Consider the following 21,733-nt stretch of genomic DNA (forward strand, 5'->3'; position numbering starts at 1 on the left):
ACTTCTAAAACAAAAAAACTAGAGAGACGTTTGTCTTGACTCTCGAGGCACTGGTGAGATTCGAACTCACGATCTCCGGTTTACTAGACAGGCGCTTTAACCAAATAAGCCATGGCGCCTGCGCAGCATCTTGTTCAGGCAGTGACACCATCAGAAGTATTTCGAACTAAACTTCGAAAACAAAAGTACTGAAAGTTGGGCGAGTTCGTACTCGATCATGACTTCTTTGCGCAAACACGTACACGGACACAAGGAAAAGAGGCAAACAACACGGGCGCCCGTGTTGTTTGCCTCTTTTCCTTGTGTCCGTGTACGTGTTTGCGCAAAGAAGTCATGAATGTTCGAAAACAAAAAACTAGAGAGACGTTAGTCTTGACTCCCGAGGCACCGGTGAGATTCGAACTCACGATCTCCTTTTTACTAGACAGGCGCTTTGACTAACTAAGCCACGGCGCCTGCGCAGCGTCTTGTTCAGGCAGTGACACCATCAGAAGTAGTTCGAACTAAACTTCGAAAACAAAAAACTAGAGAGACGTTTGTCTTGACTCTCGATGCACCGGTGAGATTCGAACTCATGATCTCCTGTTTACTAGACAGGCGTTTTAACCAACTAAGCCACGGCGCCTACGCAGCGTCTTGTTCAGGCAGTAACACCATCAGAAGTATTTCTAACTAAACTTCGAAAACAAAAAAAAACTAGTGAGACGTTAGTCTTGACTCTCGAGGCACCGGTGAGATTCGAACTCATAATCTTCTATTTACTAGACAGGCGCTTTAACCAACTAAGCCACGGCGCCTGTGCAGCCTGTTGTTCAGACAGTGACACCATCAGAAGTATTTCGAACTAAACTTCGAAAACAAAAAGCTAGAGAGATGTTTGTCTTGACTCTCGAGGCACCGGTGAGATTTGAACTCACGATCTCCTGTTTACTAGACAGGCGCTTGAACCAAATAAGCCACGGCGCCTGCGTAGCGTCTTGTTCATGCAGTGACACCATCAGAAGTATTTCGAACTAAACTTCGAAAACAAAAAACTAGAGACGTTAGTCTTGACTCCCGAGGCACCGGTGAGATTCGAACTCACGATCTCCTGTTTACTAGACAAGCGCTTTAACTAACTAAGCCACGGCGCCTGCGCAGCGTCTTGTGCAGGCAGTGACACCATCTGAAGAATTTCGAACTATACTTCGAAAACAAAAAAACTAGAGAGACGTTTGTCTTGACTCTCGAGGCACCGGTGAGATTCGAACTCACGATCTCCGGTTTACTAGACAGGCGCTTTAACCAAATAAGCCACGGCGCCGGCGCAGCGTCTTGTTCAGGCAGTGACACCATCAGAAGTATTTCGAACTAAACTTCGAAAACAAAAATCTAGAGAGACGTTTGTCTTGACTCTCGAGGCACCGGTGAGATTCGAACTCATGATCTCCTGTTTACTAGACAGGCGCTTTAACCAACTAAGCCACGGCGCCTACGCAGCGTCTTGTTCAGGCAGTGACACCATCACAAGTATTTCGAACTAGACTTCGAAAACAAAAAAGTAGAGAGACGTTTGTCTTGACTCTCGAGGCACCAGTGATATTCGAACTCACGATCTCCTGTTTACTAGACAGGCGCTTTAACCAACTAAGCCACGGCGCCTGCGCAGCGTCTTGTTCAGGCAGTGACACCATAAGAAGTATTTCTAACTAAACTTCGAAAACAAAAAAAAACTAGAGAGACGTTAGTCTTGACTCTCGAGGCACCGGTGAGATTCGAACTCACGATCTCCTGTTTACTAGAAAGGCGCTTTAACTAACTAAGCCACAGCGCCTGCGCAGCGTTTTGTTCAGGCAGTGACACCATCAGAAGTATTTCTAACTAAACTTCGAAAACAAAAAAAACTAGAGAGACGTCAGTCTTGACTCTCGAGGCACCGGTGAGATTCGAACTCATAACCTTCTGTTTACTAGACAGGCGCTTTAACCAACTAAGCCACGGCGCCTGCGCAGCGTCTTGTTCAGGCAGTGACACCATCACAAGTATTTCGAACTAAACTTCGAAAACAAAAGTACTGAAAGTTGGGCGAGTTCGTACTCGATCATGACTTCTTTGCGCAAACACGTACACGGACACAAGGAAAAGAGGCAAACAACACGGGCGCCCGTGTTGTTTGCCTCTTTTCCTTGTGTCCGTGTACGTGTTTGCGCAAAGAAGTCATGAATGTTCGAAAACAAAAAAATAGAGAGACGTTAGTCTTGACTCCCGAGGCACCGGTGAGATTCGAACTCACGATCTCCTGTTTACTAGACAGGCGCTTTAACTAACTAAGCCACGGCGCCTGCGCAGCGTCTTGTTCAGGCAGTGACACCATCAGAAGTGTTTCGAAGTAAACTTCGAAAACAAAAAACTAGAGAGCCGTTTGTCTTGACTCTCGAGGCACCGGTGAAATTCGAACTCACGAATTCCGGTTTACTAGACAGGCGCTTGAACCAAATAAGCCACGGCGCCTGCGCAGCGTCTTGTTCAGGCAGTGACACCATCAGAAGTATTTCGAACTAAACTTCGAAAACAAAAGTACTGAAAGTTGGGCGAGTTCGTACTCGATCATAACTTCTTTGCGCAAACACGTACATAGACACAAGGAAAAGAGGCAAACAACACGGGCGCCCGTGTTGTTTGCCTCTTTTCCTTGTGTCCGTGTACGTGTTTGCGCAAAGACGTCATGAATGTTCGAAAACAAAAAAACTAGAGAGACGTTAGTCTTGACTCCCGAGGCACCGGTGAGATTCGAACTCACGATCTCCTGTTTACTAGACAGTCCCTTTGACTAACTAAGCCACGGTGCCTGCGCAGCGTATTGCTCAGGCAGTGACACCATCAGAAGTATTTCGAACTAAACTTCGAAAACAAAAAACTAGAGAGACGTTTGTCTTGACTCTCGAGGCACCGGTGAGATTTGAACTCACGATCTCCTGTTTACTAGACAGGCGCTTTAACCAACTAAGCCACGGCACTTGTGCAGCGTCTTGTTCAGGCAGTGACACCATCAGAAGTATTTCGAACTAAACTTCGAAAACAAAAAACTAGAGACGTTAGTCTTGACTCCCGAGGCACCGGTGAGATTCGAACTCACGATCTCCTGTTTACTAGACAAGCGCATTAACTAACTAAGCCACGGCGCCTGCGCAGCGTCTTGTGCAGGCAGTGACACCATCTGAAGTATTTCGAACTATACTTCGAAAACAAAAAAACTAGAGAGACGTTTGTCTTGACTCTCGAGGCACCGGTGAGATTCGAACTCATGATCTCCTGTTTACTAGACAGGCGCTTTAACCAACTAAGCCACGGCGCCTACGCAGCGTCTTGTTCAGGCAGTGACACCATCACAAGTATTTCGAACTAGACTTCGAAAACAAAAAAGTAGAGAGACGTTTGTCTTGACTCTCGAGGCACCAGTGATATTCGAACTCACGATCTCCTGTTTACTAGACAGGCGCTTTAACCAACTAAGCCACGGCGCCTGCGCAGCGTCTTGTTCAGGCAGTGACATCATAAGAAGTATTTCTAACTAAACTTCGAAAACAAAAAAAACTAGAGAGACGTTAGTCTTGACTCTCGAGGCACCGGTGAGATTCGAACTCACGATCTCCTGTTTACTAGAAAGGCGCTTTAACTAACTAAGCCACAGCGCCTGCGCAGCGTTTTGTTCAGGCAGTGACACCATCAGAAGTATTTCTAACTAAACTTCGAAAACAAAAAAAACTAGAGAGACGTCAGTCTTGACTCTCGAGGCACCGGTGAGATTCGAACTCATAACCTTCTGTTTACTAGACAGGCGCTTTAACCAACTAAGCCACGGCGCCTGCGCAGCGTCTTGTTCAGGCAGTGACACCATCAGAAGTATTTCGAACTAAACTTCGAAAACAAAAGTACTGAAAGTTGGGCGAGTTCGTACTCGATCATGACTTCTTTGCGCAAACACGTACACGGACACAAGGAAAAGAGGCAAACAACACGGGCGCCCGTGTTGTTTGCCTCTTTTCCTTTTGTCCGTGTACGTGTTTGCGCAAAGAAGTCATGAATGTTCGAAAACAAAAAAATAGAGAGACGTTAGTCTTGACTCCCGAGGCACCGGTGAGATTCGAACTCACGATCTCCTGTTTACTAGACAGGCGCTTTAACTAACTAAGCCACGGCGCCTGCGCAGCGTCTTGTTCAGGCAGTGACACCATCAGAAGTGTTTCGAAGTAAACTTCGAAAACAAAAAACTAGAGAGCCGTTTGTCTTGACTCTCGAGGCACCGGTGAAATTCGAACTCACGAATTCCGGTTTACTAGACAGGCGCTTGAACCAAATAAGCCACGGCGCCTGCGCAGCGTCTTGTTCAGGCAGTGACACCATCAGAAGTATTTCGAACTAAACTTCGAAAACAAAAGTACTGAAAGTTGGGCGAGTTCGTACTCGATCATAACTTCTTTGCGCAAACACGTACATGGACACAAGGAAAAGAGGCAAACAACACGGGCGCCCGTGTTGTTTGCCTCTTTTCCTTGTGTCCGTGTACGTGTTTGCGCAAAGAAGTCATGAATGTTCGAAAACAAAAAAACTAGAGAGACGTTAGTCTTGACTCCCGAGGCACCGGTGAGATTCGAACTCACGATCTCCTGTTTACTAGACAGGCCCTTTGACTAACTAAGCCACGGTGCCTGCGCAGCGTATTGCTCAGGCAGTGACACCATCAGAAGTATTTCGAACTAAACTTCGAAAACAAAAAACTAGAGAGACGTTTGTCTTGACTCTCGAGGCACCGGTGAGATTTGAACTCACGATCTCCTGTTTACTAGACAGGCGCTTTAACCAACTAAGCCACGGCACCTGTGCAGCGTCTTGTTCAGGCAGTGACACCATCAGAAGTATTTCGAACTAAACTTCGAAAACAAAAAACTAGAGACGTTAGTCTTGACTCCCGAGGCACCGGTGAGATTCGAACTCACGATCTCCTGTTTACTAGACAAGCGCATTAACTAACTAAGCCACGGCGCCTGCGCAGCGTCTTGTGCAGGCAGTGACACCATCAAAAGTATTTCGAACTATACTTCGAAAACAAAAAAACTAGAGAGACGTTTGTCTTGACTCTCGAGGCACCGGTGAGATTCGAACTCATGATCTCCTGTTTACTAGACAGGCGCTTTAACCAACTAAGCCACGGCGCCTACGCAGCGTCTTGTTCAGGCAGTGACACCATCACAAGTATTTCGAACTAGACTTCGAAAACAAAAAAGTAGAGAGACGTTTGTCTTGACTCTCGAGGCACCAGTGATATTCGAACTCACGATCTCCTGTTTACTAGACAGGCGCTTTAACCAACTAAGCCACGGCGCCTGCGCAGCGTCTTGTTCAGGCAGTGACACCATAAGAAGTATTTCTAACTAAACTTCGAAAACAAAAAAAACTAGAGAGACGTTAGTCTTGACTCTCGAGGCACCGGTGAGATTCGAACTCACGATCTCCTGTTTACTAGAAAGGCGCTTTAACTAACTAAGCCACAGCGCCTGCGCAGCGTTTTGTTCAGGCAGTGACACCATCAGAAGTATTTCTAACTAAACTTCGAAAACAAAAAAAACTAGAGAGACGTCAGTCTTGACTCTCGAGGCACCGGTGAGATTCGAACTCATAACCTTCTGTTTACTAGACAGGCGCTTTAACCAACTAAGCCACGGCGCCTGCACAGCGTCTTGTTCAGGCAGTGACACCATCAGAAGTATTTCGAACTAAACTTCGAAAACAAAAGTACTGAAAGTTCGGCGAGTTCGTACTCGATCATGACTTCTTTGCGCAAACACGTACACGGACACAAGGAAAAGAGGCAAACAACACGGGCGCCCGTGTTGTTTGCCTCTTTTTTTTGTGTCCGTGTACGTGTTTGCGCAAAGAAGTCATGAATGTTCGAAAACAAAAAAATAGAGAGACGTTAGTCTTGACTCCCGAGGCACCGGTGAGATTCGAACTCACGATCTCCTGTTTACTAGACAGGCGCTTTAACTAACTAAGCCATGGCGCCTGCGCAGCGTCTTGTTCAGGCAGTGACACCATCAGAAGTGTTTCGAAGTAAACTTCGAAAACAAAAAACTAGAGAGCCGTTTGTCTTGACTCTCGAGGCACCGGTGAAATTCGAACTCACGAATTCCGGTTTACTAGACAGGCGCTTGAACCAAATAAGCCACGGCGCCTGCGCAGCGTCTTGTTCAGGCAGTGACACCATCAGAATTATTTCGAACTAAACTTCGAAAACAAAAGTACTGAAAGTTGGGCGAGTTCGTACTCGATCATAACTTCTTTGCGCAAACACGTACATGGACACAAGGAAAAGAGGCAAACAACACGGGCGCCCGTGTTGTTTGCTCAGGCAGTGACACCATCAGAAGTATTTCGAACTAAACTTCGAAAACAAAAAACTAGAGAGACGTTTGTCTTGACTCTCGATGCACCGGTGAGATTCGAACTCATGATCTCCTGTTTACTAGACAGGCGCTTTAACCAACTAAGCCACGGCGCCTACGCAGCGTCTTGTTCAGGCAGTGACACCATCACAAGTATTTCGAACTAGACTTCGGAAACAAAAAAGTAGAGAGCCGTTTGTCTTGACTCTCGAGGCACAGGTGAGATTCGAACTCACGATCTTCCTCTTACTAGACAGGCGCTTTAACTAACTAAGCCACAGCGCCCGCGCAGCGTCTTGTTCAGGCAGTGACACCATCAGAAGTATTTCGAACTATACTTCGAAAACAAAAAAACTAGAGAGACGTTAGTCTTGACTCTCGAGGCACCGGTGAGATTCGAACTCACGATCTCCTGTTTAATAGAGAGGCGCTTAAACTAACTAAGCCACAGCGCCTGCGCAGCGTTTTGTTCAGGCAGTGACACCATCAGAAGTATTTCTAACTGAACTTCGAAAACAAAAAAAAACTAGAGAGACGTTAGTCTTGACTCTCGAGGCACCGGTGAGATTCGAACTCATAATCTTCTATTTACTAGACAGGCGCTTTAACCAACTAAGCCACGGCACCTGCGCAGCGTCGTGTTCAGGCAGTGACACCATCAGAAGTATTTCGAACTAAACTTCGAAAACAAAAAACTAGAGACGTTAGTCTTGACTCCCGAGGCACCGGTGAGATTCGAACTCATAATCTTCTATTTACTAGACAGGCGCTTTAACCAACTAAGCCACGGCACCTGCGCAGCGTCGTGTTCAGGCAGTGACACCATCAGAAGTATTTCGAACTAAACTTCGAAAACAAAAAACTAGAGACGTTAGTCTTGACTCCCGAGGCACCGGTGAGATTCGAACTCGCGATCTCCGGTTTACTAGACAGGCGCTTTAACCAAATAAGCCACGGCGCCGGCGCAGCGTCTTGTTCAGGCAGTGACACCATCAGAAGTATTTCGAACTAAAGTTCGAAAACAAAAGTACTGAAAGTTGGGCGAGTTCGTACTCGATCATGCCTTCTTTGCGGAAACACGTACACGGACACAAGGAAAAGAGGCAAACAACACGGGCGCCCGTGTTGTTTGCCTCTTTTCCGTGTGTCCGTGTACGTGTTTGCGCAAAGAAGTCATGAATGTTCGAAAACAAAAAAACTAGAGAGACGTTAGTCTTGACTCCCGAGGCACCAGTGAGATTCGAACTCACGATCTCCTGTTTACTAGACACGCGCTTTAACTAACTAAGCCACGGCGCCTGCGCAGCGTCTTGTTCAGGCAGTGACACCACCAGAAGTATTTCGAACTAAACTTCGAAAACAAAAAACTAGAGAGACGTTTGTCTTGACTCTCGAGGCACCGGTGAGATTCGAACTCATGATCTCCTGTTTACTAGACAGGCGCTTTAACCAACTAAGCCACGACGCCTACGCAGCGTCTTGTTCAGGCAGTGACACCATCACAAGTATTTCGAACTAGACTTCGAATACAAAAAAGTAGAGAGACGTTTGTCTTGACTCTCGAGGCACCAGTGATATTCGAACTCACGATCTCCTGACAGGCGCTTTAACCAACTAAGCCACGGCGCCTGCGCAGCGTCTTGTTCAGGCAGTGACACCATCTGAAGTATTTCGACTATACTTCGAAAACTAAAACTAGAGAGACGTTAGTCTTGACTCTCGAGGCACCGGTGAGATTCGAACTCACGATCTCCTGTTTACTAGAAAGGCGCTTTAACTAACTAAGCCACAGCGCCCGCGCAGCGTCTTGTTCAGGCAGTGACACCATCAGAAGTATTTCGAACTAAACTTCGAAAACAAAAGTACTGAAAGTTGGGCGAGTTCGTACTCGATCATGACTTCTTTGCGCAAACACGTACACGGACACAAGGAAAAGAGGCAAACAACACGGGCGCCCGTGTTGTTTGCCTCTTTTCCTTGTGTCCGTGTACGTGTTTGTGCAAAGAAGTCATGAATGTTCGAAAACAAAAAAATAGAGAGACGTTAGTCTTGACTCCCGAGGAACCGGTGAGATTCGAACTCACGATCTCCTGTTTACTAGACAGGCGCTTTAACTAACTAAGCCACGGCGCCTGCGCAGCGTCTTGTTCAGCAGTGACACCATCAGAAGTTTTTCGAACTAAACTTCGAAAACAAAAAACTAGAGAGACGTTTGTCTTGACTCTCGAGGCACCGGTGAGATTCGAACTCATGATCTCCTGTTTACTAGACAGGCGCTTTAACCAACTAAGCCACGGCGCCTACGCAGCGTCTTGTTCAGGCAGTGACACCATAAGAAGTATTTCGAACTAAACTTCGAAAACAAAAAAACTAGAGAGACGTTAGTCTTGACTCTCGAGGCACCGGTGAGATTCGAACTCATAATCTTCTGTTTACTAGACAGGCGCTTTAACCAACTAAACCATGGCGCCTGCGCAGCGCCTTGTTCAGTCAGTGACACCATCAGAAGTATTTCGAACTAAACTTCGAAAACAAGAAACTTGAGAGACGTTTGTCTTGACTCTCGAGGCACAGGTGAGATTCAAACTCACGATCTTCCTCTTACTAGACAGGCGCTTTAACTAACTAAGCCACAGCGCCTGCGCAGCCTTTTGTTCAGGCAGTGACACCATCAGAATTATTTCGAACTAAACTTCGAAAACAAAAAACTAGAGAGACGTTTGTCTTGACTCTCGAGGCACCGGTGAGATTCGAACTCATGATTTCCTGTTTACTAGACAGGCGCTTTAACTAACTAAGCCACGGCGCCTGCGCAGCGTCTTGTTCAGGCAGTGACACCATCAGAAGTATTTCGAACTATACTTCGAAAACTAAAACTAGAGAGACGTTAGTCTTGACTCTCGAGGCACCGGTGAGATTCGAACTCACGATCTCCTGTTTACTAGAAAGGCGCTTCAACTAACTAAGCCACAGCGCCCGCGCAGCGTTTTGTTCAGGCAGTGACACCATCAGAAGTATTTCTAACTAAACTTCGAAAACAAAAAAAAACTAGAGAGACGTTAGTCTTGACTCTCGAGGCACCGGTGAGATTCGAACTCATAATCTTCTGTTTACTAGACAGGCGCTTTAACCAACTAAGCCACGGCGCCTGCGCAGCCTGTTGTTCAGGCAGTGACACCATCAGAAGTATTTCGAACTAAACTTCGAAAACAAAAAGCTAGAGAGATGTTTGTCTTGACTCTCGAGGCACCGGTGAGATTCGAACTCATAATCTCCTGTTTACTAGACAGGCGCTTTAACCAACTAAGCCACGGCGCCTGCGCAGCGTCTTGTTCAGGAAGTGACACCATGTGAAGTATTTCGTACTATACTTCGAAAACAAAAGTACTGAAAGTTGGGCGAGTTCGTACTCGATCATGACTTCTTTGCGCAAACACGTACACGGACACAAGGAAAAGAGGCAAACAACACGGGCGCCCGTGTTGTTTGCCTCTTTTCCTTGTGTCCGTGTACGTGTTTGCGCAAAGAAGTCATGAATGTTCGAAAACAAAAAAATAGAGAGACGTTAGTCTTGACTCCCGAGGAACCGGTGAGATTCGAACTCACGATCTCCTGTTTACTAGACAGGCGCTTTAACTAACTAAGCCACGGCGCCTGCGCAGCGTCTTGTTCAGCAGTGACACCATCAGAAGTATTTCGAACTATACTTCGAAAACAAAAAACTAGAGAGACGTTAGTCTTGACTCTCGAGGCACCGGTGAGATTCGAACTCACGATCTCCTGTTTACTAGAAAGGCGCTCTAACTAACTAAGCCACAGCGCCTGCGCAGCCTTTTGTTCAGGCAGTGACACCATCAGAAGTATTTCTAACTAAACTTCGAAAACAAAAAAAACTAGAGAGACGTTAGTCTTGACTCTCGAGGCACCGGTGAGATTCGAACTCATAATCTTCTGTTTACTAGACAGGCGCTTTAACCAACTAAGCCACGGCGCCTGCGCAGCCTGTTGTTCAGGCAGTGACACCATCAGAAGTATTTCGAACTAAACTTCGAAAACAAAAAAGCTAGAGAGATGTTTGTCTTGACTCTCGAGGCACCGGTGAGATTCGAACTCATGATCTCCTGTTTACTAGACAGGCGCTTTAACCAACTAAGCCACGGCACCTGTGCAGCGTCTTGTTCAAGATGTGACCCCATCAGAAGTATTTCGAACTAAACTTCGAAAACAAAAAACTAGAGAGACGTTAGTCTTGACTCCCGAGGCACCGGTGAGATTCGAACTCACGATCTCCTGTTTACTAGACAGGCGCTTTAACTAACTAAGCCACGGCGCCTGCGCAGCATCTTGTTCAGGCAGTGACACCATCTGAAGTATTTCGACTATACTTCGAAAACAAAAAAACTAGAGAGACGTTTGTCTTGACTCTCGAGGCACTGGTCAGATTCGAACTCACGATCTCCGGTTTACTAGACAGGCGCTTAAACCAAATAAGCCATGGCGCCTGCGCAGCGTCTTGTTCAGGCAGTGACACCATCAGAAGTATTTCGAACTAAACTTCGAAAACAAAAGTACTGAAAGTTGGGCGAGTTCGTACTCGATCATGACTTCTTTGCGCAAACACGTACACGGACACAAGGAAAAGAGGCAAACAACACGGGCGCCCGTGTTGTTTGCCTCTTTTCCTTGTGTCCGTGTACGTGTTTGTGCAAAGAAGTCATGAATGTTCGAAAACAAAAAAATAGAGAGACGTTAGTCTTGACTCCCGAGGAACCGGTGAGATTCGAACTCACGATCTCCTGTTTACTAGAAAGGCGCTCTAACTAACTAAGCCACAGCGCCTGCGCAGCCTTTTGTTCAGGCAGTGACACCATCAGAAGTATTTCTAACTAAACTTCGAAAACAAAAAAAACTAGAGAGACGTTAGTCTTGACTCTCGAGGCACCGGTGAGATTCGAACTCATAATCTTCTGTTTACTAGACAGGCGCTTTAACCAACTAAGCCACGGCGCCTGCGCAGCCTGTTGTTCAGGCAGTGACACCATCAGAAGTATTTCGAACTAAACTTCGAAAACAAAAAAGCTAGAGAGATGTTTGTCTTGACTCTCGAGGCACCGGTGAGATTCGAACTCATGATCTCCTGTTTACTAGACAGGCGCTTTAACCAACTAAGCCACGACACCTGTGCAGCGTCTTGTTCAGGCAGTGACACCATCAGAAGTATTTCGAACTAAACTTCGAAAACAAAAAACTAGAGAGACGTTAGTCTTGACTCCCGAGGCACCGGTGAAATCCGTGCTCACGATCTCCTGTTTACTAGACAAGCGCTTTAACTAACTAAGCCACGGCGCCCGCGCAGCGTCTTCTTCAGGCAGTGTCACCATCTGAAGTATTTCGAACTATACTTCGAAAACAAAAAAATTAGAGAGACGTTAGTCTTGACTCTCGAGGCACCGGTGAGATTCGAACTCAAGATCTCCTGTTTACTAGACAGGCGCTTTAACCAACTAAGCCACGGCGCCTGCGCAGCGTCTTGTTCAGGCAGTGACACCATCAGAAGTATTTCGAACTAAACTTCGAAAACAAAAAAACTAGAGAGACGTTTGTCTTGACTCTCGAGGCACCGCTGAGATTCGAACTCACGATCTCTTGTTTACTAGACAGGCGCTTTAACTAATTAAGCCACGGCGCCTGCACAGCGTCTTGTTCAGGCAGTGACACCATCAGAAGTATTTCGAACTATACTTCGAAAACAAAAAACTAGAGAGACGTTAGTCTTGACTCTCGAGGCACCGGTGAGATTCGAACTCACGATCTCCTGTTTACTAGGCAGGCGCTTTAACCAACTAAGCCATGGCGCCTGCGCGGCGTCTCGTTGAGGCAGTGACACCATTAGAAGTCTTTCGAACTATACTTCGAAAACAAAAAATTACAGAGAAATTTGTCTTGTCTCTCGAGGTACCGCTGAGATTCGAGCTCACTATCTCCTGTTTACTAGACAGGTGAGATAACAACTAAGACACGGTGACTGCGCAGCGTATTGTTAAGGCAGTCACACCATCAGAAGAATTTGGAACTAAACTTCGAAAACAAAAAAACTAGAGAGACGTTTGCTTGACTCTCGAGGCACCGCTGAGATTCGAACTCATGATCTCCTGTTTACTAGACAGGACTAAGCCACGGCGCTTGCGCAGCGTTTTGTTCAGGCAGTGATACCATCAGAAGTATTTCGAACTGAACTTCGAAAACAAAAGTACTGAAAGTTGGGCGAGTTGGTACTCGATCATGACTTCTTTGCGCAAAGACGTACACGGACACAAGGAAAAGAGGCAAACAACACGGGCGCCCGTGTTGTTTGCCTCTTTTCCTTGTGTCCGTGTACGTGTTTGCGCAAGAAAGTCATGACTGTTCGAAAACAAAAACTAGAGAGACGTCAGTCTTGACTCCCGAGGCACCGGTAAGATTCGAACTCACGATCTCCTGTTTACCAGAGAGGCGCTTGAACTAACTAAGCCACGGCGCCTGCAGCGTCTTGTTCAGGCAGTGACACCATCAGAAGTATTTCGAACTATACTTCGAAAACAAAAAACTAGAGAGACGTTAGTCTTGACTCTCGAGGCACCGGTGAGATTCGAACTCATGATCTCCTGTTTACTAGACAGGCGCTTTAACCAACTAAGCCACGGCTCCTGCGCAGCGTCTTGTTCAGGCAGTGACACCATCAGAAGTATTTCGAACTAAACTTCGAAAACAAAAAAACTAGAGACGTTTGCTTGACTCTCGAGGCACCGCTGAGATTCGAACTCATGATCTCCTGTTTACTAGACAGGCGCTTTAACCAACTAAGCCACGGCGCCTGCTCAGCGTCTTGCTCAGGCAGTGACACCATCAGAAGTATTTCTAAGTAAACTTCGAAAACAAAAGTACTGAAAGTTGGGCGAGTTGGTACTCGATCATGACTTCTTTGCGCAAAGACGTACACGGACACAAGAAAAAGAGGCAAAAAACACGGGCGCCCGTGTTGTTTGCCTCTTTTGCTTGTGTCCGTGTACGTGTTTGCGCAAAAAAGTCATGAATGTTCGAAAACAAAAAACTAGAGAGACGTCAGTCTTGACTCCCGAAGCACTGGTGAGATTCGAACTCACGATCTCCTGTGTACCAGACAGGCGCTTTAACTAACTAAGCCACGGCGCCCGCAGCGTCTTGTTCAGGCAGTGACACCATCAGAAGTATTTCGAAATATACTTCGAAAACAAAAAACTAGAGGGACGTTAGTCTTGACTCTCGAGGCACCGGTGAGATTCGAACTCATGATCTCCTGTTTACTAGACAGGCGCTTTAACCAACTAAGCCACGGCGCCTGCGCAGCCTGTTGTTCAGGCAGTGACACCATCAGAAGTATTTCGAACTAAACTTCGAAAACAAAAAGCTAGAGAGATGTTTGTCTTGACTCTCGAGGCACCGGTGAGATTTGAACTCACGATCTCCTGTTTTCTTGACAGGCGCTTTAACCAACTAAGCCACGGCACCTGTGCAGCGTCTTGTTCAGGCAGTGACACCATCAGAAGTATTTCAAACTATACTTCGAAAACAAAAAAACTAGAGAGACGGTTGCTTTGACTCTCGAGGCACCGGTGAGATTCGAACTCATGATCTCCTGTTTACTAGAGCGGCGCTTTAACCAACTAAGCCACGGCGCCTGCGCAGCGTCTTGTTCAGGCAGTGACGTTATCAGAAGTATTTTGAACTAAACTTCGAAAACAAAAAACTAGAGAAAGGTTTGTCTTGACTCTCGAGGCACCGGTGAGATTCGAACTCACGATTTCCTGTTTACTAGACAGGCGCTTTAACTAGAGAAGCCACGGCGCCTGCGCAGCGTCTTGTTCAGGCAGTGACACCATCAGAAGTATTTGGAACTATACTTCGAAAACAAAAAACTAAAGAGACGGTAGTCTTCACTCTCGAGGCACCGGTGAGATTCGAACTCACGATGTCCTGTTTACTAGACAGGCGCTTTAACCAACTAAGCCACCGCGCCTGCGCATCGTCTTGTTAAGGCAGTCACACCATCAGAAGAATTTCGAACTAAACGTCGAAAACAAAAAACTAGAGAGACGGTTGCCTTGACTCTCGAAGCACCGGTGAGATTCGAACTCACGATCTCTTGTTTACTAGGCAGGCGCTTTAACCAACTAAGCCATGGCGCCAGCGCGGCGTCTCGTTGAGGCAGTGACACCATCAGAAGTATTTCGAACTAAACTTCGAAAACAAAAAACTAGAGAGACGTTTGTCTTTACTCTCGAAGCACCGGTGAGATTCGAACTCACGATCTCTTGTTTACTAGGCAGGCGCTTTCACCAACTAAGCCATGGCGCCTGCGCGGCGTCTCGTTGAGGCAGTGACACCATCAGAAGAATTTCGAACTAAACTTCGAAAACAAAAAACTAGAGAGACGGTTGCCTTGACTCTCGAGGCACCGGTGAGATTCGAACTCATGATCTCCTGTTTACTAGAGCGGCGCTTTAACCAACTAAGCCACGGCGCCTGCGCAGCGTCTTGTTCAGGCAGTGACGTTATCAGAAGTATTTTGAACTAAACTTCGAAAACAAAAAACTAGAGAAAGGTTTGTCTTGACTCTCGAGGCACCGGTGAGATTCGAACTCACGATTTCCTGTTTACTAGACAGGCGCTTTAACTAGAGAAGCCACGGCGCCTGCGCAGCGTCTTGTTCAGGCAGTGACACCATCAGAAGTATTTGGAACTATACTTCGAAAACAAAAAACTAAAGTGACGGTAGTCTTCACTCTCGAGGCACCGGTGAGATTCGAACTCACGATGTCCTGTTTACTAGACAGGCGCTTTAACCAACTAAGCCACCGCGCCTGCGCAGCGTCTTGTTAAGGCAGTCACACCATCAGAAGAATTTCGAACTAAACGTCGAAAACAAAAAAACTAGAGAGACGGTTGCCTTGACTCTCGAGGCACCGGTGAGATTCGAACTCATGATCTCCTGTTTACTAGACCGGCGCTTTAACCAACTCAGCCACGGCGCCTGCGCAGCGCCTTGTTCAGTCAGTGACACCATAAGAAGTGTTTCGAAATAAACTTCGAAAACAAAAAACTAGAGAGCCGTTTGTCTTGACTCTCGAGGCACCGGTGAAATTCGAACTCACGATCTCCTGTTTACTAGACAGGCGCTCTAACTAACTAAGCCATGGCGCCTGCGCATCGCCTTGTTCAGTCAGTGACACCATCAGAAGTATTTCGAACTAAACTTCGAAAACAAGAAACTTGAGAGACGTTTGTCTTGACTCTCGAGGCACAGGTGAGATTCGAACTCACGATCTTCCTCTTACTAGACAGGCGCTTTAACTAACTAAGCCACAGCGCCTGCGCAGCGTGTTGTTCAGGCAGTGACACCATCAGAATTATTTCGAACTAAACTTCGAAAACAAAAAACTAGAGAGACGTTTGTCTTGACTCTCGAGGCACTGGTGAGATTCGAACTCATGATCTCCTGTTTACTAGACAGGCGCTTTAACCAACTAAGCCACGGCGCCTGCGCAGCGTCTTGTTCAGGCCGTCACACCATCAGAAGCATTTCGAACTAAACTTCGAAAACAAAAAACTAGAGAGACGTTTGTCTTGACTCTCGAGGCACCGGTGAGATTCGAACGCACGATCTCCGGTTTACTAGACAGGCGCTTTAACCAAATGAGCCACGGCGCCTGTGCAGCGTCTTGTTCAGGCAGTGACACCATTAGAAGTATTTCGAACAATACTTCGAAAACAAAAAAAACTAGACAGACGTTAGTCTTGACTCTCGAGGCACCGGTGAGATTCGAACTCTCGATCTCCTGGTTGCTAGACAGGCGCTTTAACCAACTAAGCCACGGCGCCCGCGCAGCGTCTTGTTCAGGCAGTGACACCATCAGAAGCATTTAGAACTAAACTTCGAAAACAAAAAACTAGACAGACGTTTGTCTTGACTCTCGAGGCACCGGTGAGATTCGAACTCACGATCTCTTGTTTACTAGACAGGCGCTTTAACTAACTGAGCCACGGCGCCTGTGCAGCGACTTGTTCAGTCAGTGGCACCATCAGAAGTATTTCGAACTAAACTTCGAAAACAAAAAAACTTGAGAGACGTTTGTCTTGACTCTCGAGGCACAGGTGAGATTCGAACTCACGATCTTCCTTTCACTAGACAGGCCCTTTAACTAACTAAGCCACAGCGCCTGCACAGCGTCTTGTTCAGGCAGTGACACCATCAAAAGTATTTCGAACTAAACTTCGAAAACAAAAAACTAGAGAGACGTTAGTCTTGACGCCCGAGGCACCGGTGAGATTCGAGCTCACGATCTCCTGTTTACTAGACAGGCGCTTTAACTAACTAAGCCACGGCGCCTGCGCAGCGTCTTCTTCAGGCAGTGACACCATCACAAGTATTTCGAACTAAACTTCGAAAACAAAAAACTAGAGAGACGTTTGTCTTGACTCTCGAGGCACCGGTGAGATTCGAACTCATGATCTCCTGTTTACTAGACAGGCGCTTTAACCAACTAAGCCACGGCGCCTACGCAGCGTCTTGTTCAGGCAGTGACACCATTAAAGTATTTCGAACTAAACTTCGAAAACAAAAAAACTAGAGATAGGTTTGTCTTGACTCTCGAGGCACCGGTGAGATTCGAACTCACGATTTCCTGTTTACTAGCCAGGCGCTTTAACTAGAGAAGCCACGGCGCCTGCGCAGCGCCTTGTTCAGGCAGTGACACCATCAGAAGTATTTGGAACTATACTTCGAAAACAAAAAACTAGAGAGACGTTAGTCTTCACTCTCGACGCACCAGTGAGATTCGAACTCACGATGTCCTGTTTACTAGACAGGCGCTCTAACCAACTAAGCCACCGCGCCTGCGCAGCGTCTTGTTAAGGCAGTCACACCATCAGAAAAATTTCGAACTAAACTTCGAAAACAAAAAACTAGAGAGACGGTATCCTTGACTCTCGAGGCACCGTTGAGATTCGAACTCATGATCTCCTGTTTACTAGACAGGCGCTTTAACCAACTAAGCCACGGCGCCTGCGCAGCGTCTTGTTCAGGCAGTGACGCCATCAGAAGTATTTTGAACTAAACTTCGAAAACAAAAAACTAGAGAAAGGTTTGTCTTGACTCTCGAGGCACCGGAGAGATTCGAACTCACGATCTCCTGTTTACTAGACAGGCGCTTTAACCAACTAGGCCACGGCGCCTGCGCAGCGCCTTGTTCGGGCAGTGACACCATCAAAAGTATTTCGAAATAAACTTCGAAAACAAAAAACTAGAGAAAGGTTTGTCTTGACTCTCGAGGCACCGGAGAGATTCGAACTCACGATCTCCTGTTTACTAGACAGGCGCTTTAACCAACTAGGCCACGGCGCCTGCGCAGCGCCTTGTTCGGGCAGTGACACCATCAAAAGTATTTCGAAATAAACTTCGAAAACAAAAAACTTGAGAGACGTTAGTCTTGACTCCCGAGGCACCGGTGAGATTCGAACTCACGATTTTCTGTTTACTAGAAAGGCGCTTTAACTAACTAAGCCACGGCGCTTGCGCAGCATTTTGTTCAGGCAGTGACACCATCAGAAGTATTTCGAACTAAACTTCGAAAACAAAAGTACTGAACGTTGGGCGAGTTGGTACTCGATCATGACTTCTTTGCGCAAAGACGTACACGGACCCAAGAAAAAGAGGCAAACAACACGGGCGCCCGTGTTGTTTGCCTCTTTTGCTTGTGTCCGTGTACGTGTTTGCGCAAAAAAGTCATGACTGTTCGAAAACAAAAACTAGAGAGACGTCAGTTTTGACTCCCGAAACACCGGTAAGATTCGAACTCACGATCTCCTGTTTACCAGACAGGCGCTTTAACTAACTAAGCCACGGCGCCTGCAGCGTCTTGTTCAGGCAGTGACACCATCAGAAGTATTTCGAACTATACTTCGAAAACAAAAAACTAGAGAGACGTTAGTCTTGACTCTCGAGGCACCGGTGAGATTCGAACTCATGATCTCCTGTTTACTAGACAGGCGCTTTAACCAACTAAGCCACGGCGCTTGCGCAGCCTGTTGTTCAGGCAGTGACACCATCAGAAGTATTTCGAACTAAACTTCGAAAACAAAAAGCTAGAGAGATGTTTGTCTTGACTCTCGAGGCACCGGTGAGATTTGAACTCACGATCTCCTGTTTACTAGACAGGCGCTTTAACCAACTAAGCCACGGCACCTGTGCAGCGTCTTGTTCAGGCAGTGACACCATCAGAAGTATTTCGAACTAAACTTCGAAAACAAAAAACTAGAGAGACGTTAGTCTTGACTCCCGAGGCACCGGTGAAATCCGTGCTCACGATCTCCTGTTTACTAGACAAGCGCTTTAACTAACTAAGCCACGGCGCCTGCGCAGCGTCTTCTTCAGGCAGTGACACCATCTGAAGTATTTCGAACTATACTTCGAAAACAAAAAAACTAGAGAGACGTTTGTCTTGACTCTCGAGGCACCGCTGAGATTCGAACTCACGATCTCCTGTTTACTAGACAGGCGCTTTAACTAATTAAGCCACGGCGCCTGCACAGCGTCTTGTTCAAGCAGTGACACCATCAGAAGTATTTCGAACTATACTTCGAAAACAAAAAACTAGAGAGACGTTAGTCTTGACTCTCGAGGCACCGGTGAGATTCGAACTCACGATCTCCTGTTTACTAGGCAGGCGCTTTAACCAACTAAGCCATGGCGCCTGCGCGGCGTCTCGTTGAGGCAGTGACACCATTAGAAGTCTTTCGAACTATGCTTCGAAAACAAAAAATTACAGAGAAATTTGTCTTGTCTCTCGAGGTACCACTGAGATTCGAGCTCACTATCTCCTGTTTACTAGACAGGTGAGATAACAAACTAAGACACGGTGACTGCGCAGCGTATTGTTAAGGCAGTCACACCATCAGAAGAATTTCGAACTAAACTTCGAAAACAAAAAAACTAGAGAGACGTTTGCTTGACTCTCGAGGCACCGCTGAGATTCGAACTCATGATCTCCTGTTTACTAGACAGGACTAAGCCACGGCGCCTGCGCAGCGTTTTGTTCAGGCAGTGATACCATCAGAAGTATTTCGAACTGAACTTCGAAAACAAAAGTACTGAATGTTGGGCGAGTTGGTACTCGATCATGACTTCTTTGCGCAAAGACGTACACGGACACAAGGAAAAGAGGCAAACAACACGGGCGCCCGTGTTCTTTGCCTCTTTTCCTTGTGTCCGTGTACGTGTTTGCGCAAGAAAGTCATGACTGTTCGAAAACAAAAAACTAGAGAGACGTTAGTCTTGACTCTCGAGGCACCGGTGAGATTCGAACTCATGATCTCCTGTTTACTAGACAGGCGCTTTAACCAACTAAGCCACGGCTCCTGCGCAGCGTCTTGTTCAGGCAGTGACACCATCAGAAGTATTTCGAACTAAACTTCGAAAACAAAAAAACTAGAGACGTTTGCTTGACTCTCGAGGCACCGCTGAGATTCGAACTCATCATCTCCTGTTTACTAGACAGGCGCTTTAACCAACTAAGCCACGGCGCCTGCTCAGCGTCTTGCTCAGGCAGTGACACCATCAGAAGTATTTCCATGTAAACTTCGAAAACAAAAGTACTGAAAGTTGGGCGAGTTGGTACTCGATCATGACTTCTTTGCGCAAAGACGTACACGGACACAAGAAAAAGAGGCAAAAAACACGGGCGCCCGTGTTGTTTGCCTCTTTTGCTTGTGTCCGTGTACGTGTTTGCGCAAAAAAGTCATGAATGTTCGAAAACAAAAAACTAGAGAGACGTCAGTCTTGACTCCCGAAGCACTGGTGAGATTCAAACTCACGATCTCCTGTGTACCAGACAGGCGCTTTAACTAACTAAGCCACGGCGCCCGCAGCGTCTTGTTCAGGCAGTGACACCATCAGAAGTATTTCGAAATATACTTCGAAAACAAAAAACTAGAGGGAAGTTAGTCTTGACTCTCGAGGCACCGGTGAGATTCGAACTCATGATCTCCTGTTTACTAGACAGGCGCTTTAACCAACTAAGCCACGGCGCCTGCGCAGCCTGTTGTTCAGGCAGTGACACCATCAGAAGTATTTCGAACTAAACTTCGAAAACAAAAAGCTAGAGAGATGTTTGTCTTGACTCTCGAGGCACCGGTGAGATTTGAACTCACGATCTCCTGTTTTCTTGACAGGCGCTTTAACCAACTAAGCCACGGCACCTGTGCAGCGTCTTGTTCAGGCAGTGACACCATCAGAAGTATTTCAAACTATACTTCGAAAACAAAAAAACTAGAGAGACGTTAGTCTTGACTCTCGAGGCACCGGTAGATTCGAACTCACGATCTCCTGTTTACTAGACAGGCGCTTTAACCAACTAAGCCACGGCGCCTGCGCAGCGTCTTGTTCAGGCAGTGACACCATCAGAAGTATTTCGAACTAAACTTCGAAAACAAAAAAACTAGAGAGACGTTTGTCTTGACTCTCGAGGCACCGCTGAGATTCGAACTCATAATCTCCTGTTTACTAGACAGGCGCTTTAACCAACTAAGCCACGGCGCCTGCGCAGCGTCTTGCTCAGGCAGTGACACCATCAGAAGTATTTCGAACTAAACTTCGAAAACAAAAAACTAGAAAGACGTTTGTCTTGACTCTCGAGGAACCGGTGAGATTCGAACTCACGATCTCCTGTTTACTAGACAGGCGCTTTAACTAAAGAAGCCACGGCGCCTCCGCAGCGTCTTGTTCAGGCAGTGACACCATCAGAAGTATTTCGAACTAAACTTCGAAAACAAAAAACTAGAGAGACGTTTGTCTTTACTCTCGAGGCACCGGTGAGATTCGAACTCACGATCTCTTGTTTACTAGGCAGGCGCTTTAACCAACTAAGCCATGGCGCCAGCGCGGCCTCTCGTTGAGGCAGTGACACCATCAGAAGTATTTCGAACTAAACTTCGAAAACAAAAAACTAGAGAGACGTTTGTCTTTACTCTCGAAGCACCGGTGAGATTCGAACTCACGATCTCTTGTTTACTAGGCAGGCGCTTTCACCAACTAAGCCATGGCGCCTGCGCGGCGTCTCGTTGAGGCAGTGACACCATCAGAAGAATTTCGAACTAAACTTCGAAAACAAAAAACTAGAGAGACGGTTGCCTTGACTCTCGAGGCACCGGTGAGATTCGAACTCATGATCTCCTGTTTACTAGAGCGGCGCTCTAACCAACTAAGCCACGGCGCCTGCGCAGCGTCTTGTTCAGGCAGT

At 46.7% G+C, this 21,733-nt stretch overlaps 39 non-coding genes across 39 annotated transcripts; all 39 read right to left on the reverse strand.

The window, feature by feature from the left end:
- Positions 1 to 1,059: 1,059 nt before the first annotated feature.
- TRNAT-AGU (transfer RNA threonine (anticodon AGU)) lies at positions 1,060 to 1,133 on the reverse strand. The gene has a single exon. It is a non-coding gene; the product is annotated as a tRNA-Thr (tRNA).
- Positions 1,134 to 1,398: 265 nt separating this feature from the next.
- TRNAT-AGU (transfer RNA threonine (anticodon AGU)) lies at positions 1,399 to 1,472 on the reverse strand. Its single transcript has one exon. It is a non-coding gene; the product is annotated as a tRNA-Thr (tRNA).
- Positions 1,473 to 1,567: 95 nt separating this feature from the next.
- On the reverse strand, positions 1,568 to 1,641 carry TRNAT-AGU (transfer RNA threonine (anticodon AGU)). The gene has a single exon. It is a non-coding gene; the product is annotated as a tRNA-Thr (tRNA).
- Positions 1,642 to 1,910: 269 nt separating this feature from the next.
- Positions 1,911 to 1,984, reverse strand: TRNAT-AGU (transfer RNA threonine (anticodon AGU)). Its single transcript has one exon. It is a non-coding gene; the product is annotated as a tRNA-Thr (tRNA).
- A 263-nt stretch (positions 1,985 to 2,247) lies between these two features.
- Positions 2,248 to 2,321, reverse strand: TRNAT-AGU (transfer RNA threonine (anticodon AGU)). Its single transcript has one exon. It is a non-coding gene; the product is annotated as a tRNA-Thr (tRNA).
- Positions 2,322 to 2,923: 602 nt separating this feature from the next.
- Positions 2,924 to 2,997, reverse strand: TRNAT-AGU (transfer RNA threonine (anticodon AGU)). Its single transcript has one exon. It is a non-coding gene; the product is annotated as a tRNA-Thr (tRNA).
- A 263-nt stretch (positions 2,998 to 3,260) lies between these two features.
- On the reverse strand, positions 3,261 to 3,334 carry TRNAT-AGU (transfer RNA threonine (anticodon AGU)). Its single transcript has one exon. It is a non-coding gene; the product is annotated as a tRNA-Thr (tRNA).
- A 95-nt stretch (positions 3,335 to 3,429) lies between these two features.
- Positions 3,430 to 3,503, reverse strand: TRNAT-AGU (transfer RNA threonine (anticodon AGU)). The gene has a single exon. It is a non-coding gene; the product is annotated as a tRNA-Thr (tRNA).
- A 268-nt stretch (positions 3,504 to 3,771) lies between these two features.
- On the reverse strand, positions 3,772 to 3,845 carry TRNAT-AGU (transfer RNA threonine (anticodon AGU)). The gene has a single exon. It is a non-coding gene; the product is annotated as a tRNA-Thr (tRNA).
- Positions 3,846 to 4,108: 263 nt separating this feature from the next.
- TRNAT-AGU (transfer RNA threonine (anticodon AGU)) lies at positions 4,109 to 4,182 on the reverse strand. The gene has a single exon. It is a non-coding gene; the product is annotated as a tRNA-Thr (tRNA).
- A 602-nt stretch (positions 4,183 to 4,784) lies between these two features.
- TRNAT-AGU (transfer RNA threonine (anticodon AGU)) lies at positions 4,785 to 4,858 on the reverse strand. Its single transcript has one exon. It is a non-coding gene; the product is annotated as a tRNA-Thr (tRNA).
- A 263-nt stretch (positions 4,859 to 5,121) lies between these two features.
- Positions 5,122 to 5,195, reverse strand: TRNAT-AGU (transfer RNA threonine (anticodon AGU)). Its single transcript has one exon. It is a non-coding gene; the product is annotated as a tRNA-Thr (tRNA).
- A 95-nt stretch (positions 5,196 to 5,290) lies between these two features.
- Positions 5,291 to 5,364, reverse strand: TRNAT-AGU (transfer RNA threonine (anticodon AGU)). Its single transcript has one exon. It is a non-coding gene; the product is annotated as a tRNA-Thr (tRNA).
- A 268-nt stretch (positions 5,365 to 5,632) lies between these two features.
- On the reverse strand, positions 5,633 to 5,706 carry TRNAT-AGU (transfer RNA threonine (anticodon AGU)). The gene has a single exon. It is a non-coding gene; the product is annotated as a tRNA-Thr (tRNA).
- Positions 5,707 to 6,803: 1,097 nt separating this feature from the next.
- On the reverse strand, positions 6,804 to 6,877 carry TRNAN-AUU (transfer RNA asparagine (anticodon AUU)). Its single transcript has one exon. It is a non-coding gene; the product is annotated as a tRNA-Asn (tRNA).
- A 939-nt stretch (positions 6,878 to 7,816) lies between these two features.
- On the reverse strand, positions 7,817 to 7,890 carry TRNAT-AGU (transfer RNA threonine (anticodon AGU)). The gene has a single exon. It is a non-coding gene; the product is annotated as a tRNA-Thr (tRNA).
- Positions 7,891 to 8,649: 759 nt separating this feature from the next.
- On the reverse strand, positions 8,650 to 8,723 carry TRNAT-AGU (transfer RNA threonine (anticodon AGU)). Its single transcript has one exon. It is a non-coding gene; the product is annotated as a tRNA-Thr (tRNA).
- A 943-nt stretch (positions 8,724 to 9,666) lies between these two features.
- Positions 9,667 to 9,740, reverse strand: TRNAT-AGU (transfer RNA threonine (anticodon AGU)). Its single transcript has one exon. It is a non-coding gene; the product is annotated as a tRNA-Thr (tRNA).
- Positions 9,741 to 10,512: 772 nt separating this feature from the next.
- On the reverse strand, positions 10,513 to 10,586 carry TRNAT-AGU (transfer RNA threonine (anticodon AGU)). Its single transcript has one exon. It is a non-coding gene; the product is annotated as a tRNA-Thr (tRNA).
- Positions 10,587 to 10,681: 95 nt separating this feature from the next.
- On the reverse strand, positions 10,682 to 10,755 carry TRNAT-AGU (transfer RNA threonine (anticodon AGU)). Its single transcript has one exon. It is a non-coding gene; the product is annotated as a tRNA-Thr (tRNA).
- Positions 10,756 to 11,867: 1,112 nt separating this feature from the next.
- On the reverse strand, positions 11,868 to 11,941 carry TRNAT-AGU (transfer RNA threonine (anticodon AGU)). The gene has a single exon. It is a non-coding gene; the product is annotated as a tRNA-Thr (tRNA).
- Positions 11,942 to 12,206: 265 nt separating this feature from the next.
- TRNAT-AGU (transfer RNA threonine (anticodon AGU)) lies at positions 12,207 to 12,280 on the reverse strand. Its single transcript has one exon. It is a non-coding gene; the product is annotated as a tRNA-Thr (tRNA).
- A 922-nt stretch (positions 12,281 to 13,202) lies between these two features.
- On the reverse strand, positions 13,203 to 13,276 carry TRNAT-AGU (transfer RNA threonine (anticodon AGU)). The gene has a single exon. It is a non-coding gene; the product is annotated as a tRNA-Thr (tRNA).
- A 263-nt stretch (positions 13,277 to 13,539) lies between these two features.
- TRNAT-GGU (transfer RNA threonine (anticodon GGU)) lies at positions 13,540 to 13,613 on the reverse strand. The gene has a single exon. It is a non-coding gene; the product is annotated as a tRNA-Thr (tRNA).
- Positions 13,614 to 13,706: 93 nt separating this feature from the next.
- Positions 13,707 to 13,780, reverse strand: TRNAT-AGU (transfer RNA threonine (anticodon AGU)). The gene has a single exon. It is a non-coding gene; the product is annotated as a tRNA-Thr (tRNA).
- A 95-nt stretch (positions 13,781 to 13,875) lies between these two features.
- TRNAS-AGA (transfer RNA serine (anticodon AGA)) lies at positions 13,876 to 13,949 on the reverse strand. The gene has a single exon. It is a non-coding gene; the product is annotated as a tRNA-Ser (tRNA).
- Positions 13,950 to 14,383: 434 nt separating this feature from the next.
- On the reverse strand, positions 14,384 to 14,457 carry TRNAT-AGU (transfer RNA threonine (anticodon AGU)). The gene has a single exon. It is a non-coding gene; the product is annotated as a tRNA-Thr (tRNA).
- Positions 14,458 to 15,228: 771 nt separating this feature from the next.
- On the reverse strand, positions 15,229 to 15,302 carry TRNAT-AGU (transfer RNA threonine (anticodon AGU)). The gene has a single exon. It is a non-coding gene; the product is annotated as a tRNA-Thr (tRNA).
- A 96-nt stretch (positions 15,303 to 15,398) lies between these two features.
- TRNAT-AGU (transfer RNA threonine (anticodon AGU)) lies at positions 15,399 to 15,472 on the reverse strand. The gene has a single exon. It is a non-coding gene; the product is annotated as a tRNA-Thr (tRNA).
- Positions 15,473 to 16,245: 773 nt separating this feature from the next.
- TRNAA-AGC (transfer RNA alanine (anticodon AGC)) lies at positions 16,246 to 16,319 on the reverse strand. Its single transcript has one exon. It is a non-coding gene; the product is annotated as a tRNA-Ala (tRNA).
- A 603-nt stretch (positions 16,320 to 16,922) lies between these two features.
- Positions 16,923 to 16,996, reverse strand: TRNAT-AGU (transfer RNA threonine (anticodon AGU)). The gene has a single exon. It is a non-coding gene; the product is annotated as a tRNA-Thr (tRNA).
- Positions 16,997 to 17,429: 433 nt separating this feature from the next.
- Positions 17,430 to 17,503, reverse strand: TRNAT-AGU (transfer RNA threonine (anticodon AGU)). The gene has a single exon. It is a non-coding gene; the product is annotated as a tRNA-Thr (tRNA).
- A 769-nt stretch (positions 17,504 to 18,272) lies between these two features.
- On the reverse strand, positions 18,273 to 18,346 carry TRNAT-GGU (transfer RNA threonine (anticodon GGU)). Its single transcript has one exon. It is a non-coding gene; the product is annotated as a tRNA-Thr (tRNA).
- Positions 18,347 to 18,439: 93 nt separating this feature from the next.
- On the reverse strand, positions 18,440 to 18,513 carry TRNAT-AGU (transfer RNA threonine (anticodon AGU)). The gene has a single exon. It is a non-coding gene; the product is annotated as a tRNA-Thr (tRNA).
- A 95-nt stretch (positions 18,514 to 18,608) lies between these two features.
- Positions 18,609 to 18,682, reverse strand: TRNAT-AGU (transfer RNA threonine (anticodon AGU)). Its single transcript has one exon. It is a non-coding gene; the product is annotated as a tRNA-Thr (tRNA).
- A 434-nt stretch (positions 18,683 to 19,116) lies between these two features.
- Positions 19,117 to 19,190, reverse strand: TRNAT-AGU (transfer RNA threonine (anticodon AGU)). Its single transcript has one exon. It is a non-coding gene; the product is annotated as a tRNA-Thr (tRNA).
- A 1,261-nt stretch (positions 19,191 to 20,451) lies between these two features.
- TRNAT-AGU (transfer RNA threonine (anticodon AGU)) lies at positions 20,452 to 20,525 on the reverse strand. The gene has a single exon. It is a non-coding gene; the product is annotated as a tRNA-Thr (tRNA).
- Positions 20,526 to 20,620: 95 nt separating this feature from the next.
- TRNAS-AGA (transfer RNA serine (anticodon AGA)) lies at positions 20,621 to 20,694 on the reverse strand. The gene has a single exon. It is a non-coding gene; the product is annotated as a tRNA-Ser (tRNA).
- A 265-nt stretch (positions 20,695 to 20,959) lies between these two features.
- TRNAT-AGU (transfer RNA threonine (anticodon AGU)) lies at positions 20,960 to 21,033 on the reverse strand. The gene has a single exon. It is a non-coding gene; the product is annotated as a tRNA-Thr (tRNA).
- Positions 21,034 to 21,733: the final 700 nt, after the last annotated feature.

The sequence above is a fragment of the Rhipicephalus microplus genome, chromosome 5 (genome assembly GCF_043290135.1).
Source record: "Rhipicephalus microplus isolate Deutch F79 chromosome 5, USDA_Rmic, whole genome shotgun sequence".
Classification (NCBI taxonomy): Eukaryota; Metazoa; Arthropoda; class Arachnida; order Ixodida; family Ixodidae; genus Rhipicephalus; species Rhipicephalus microplus.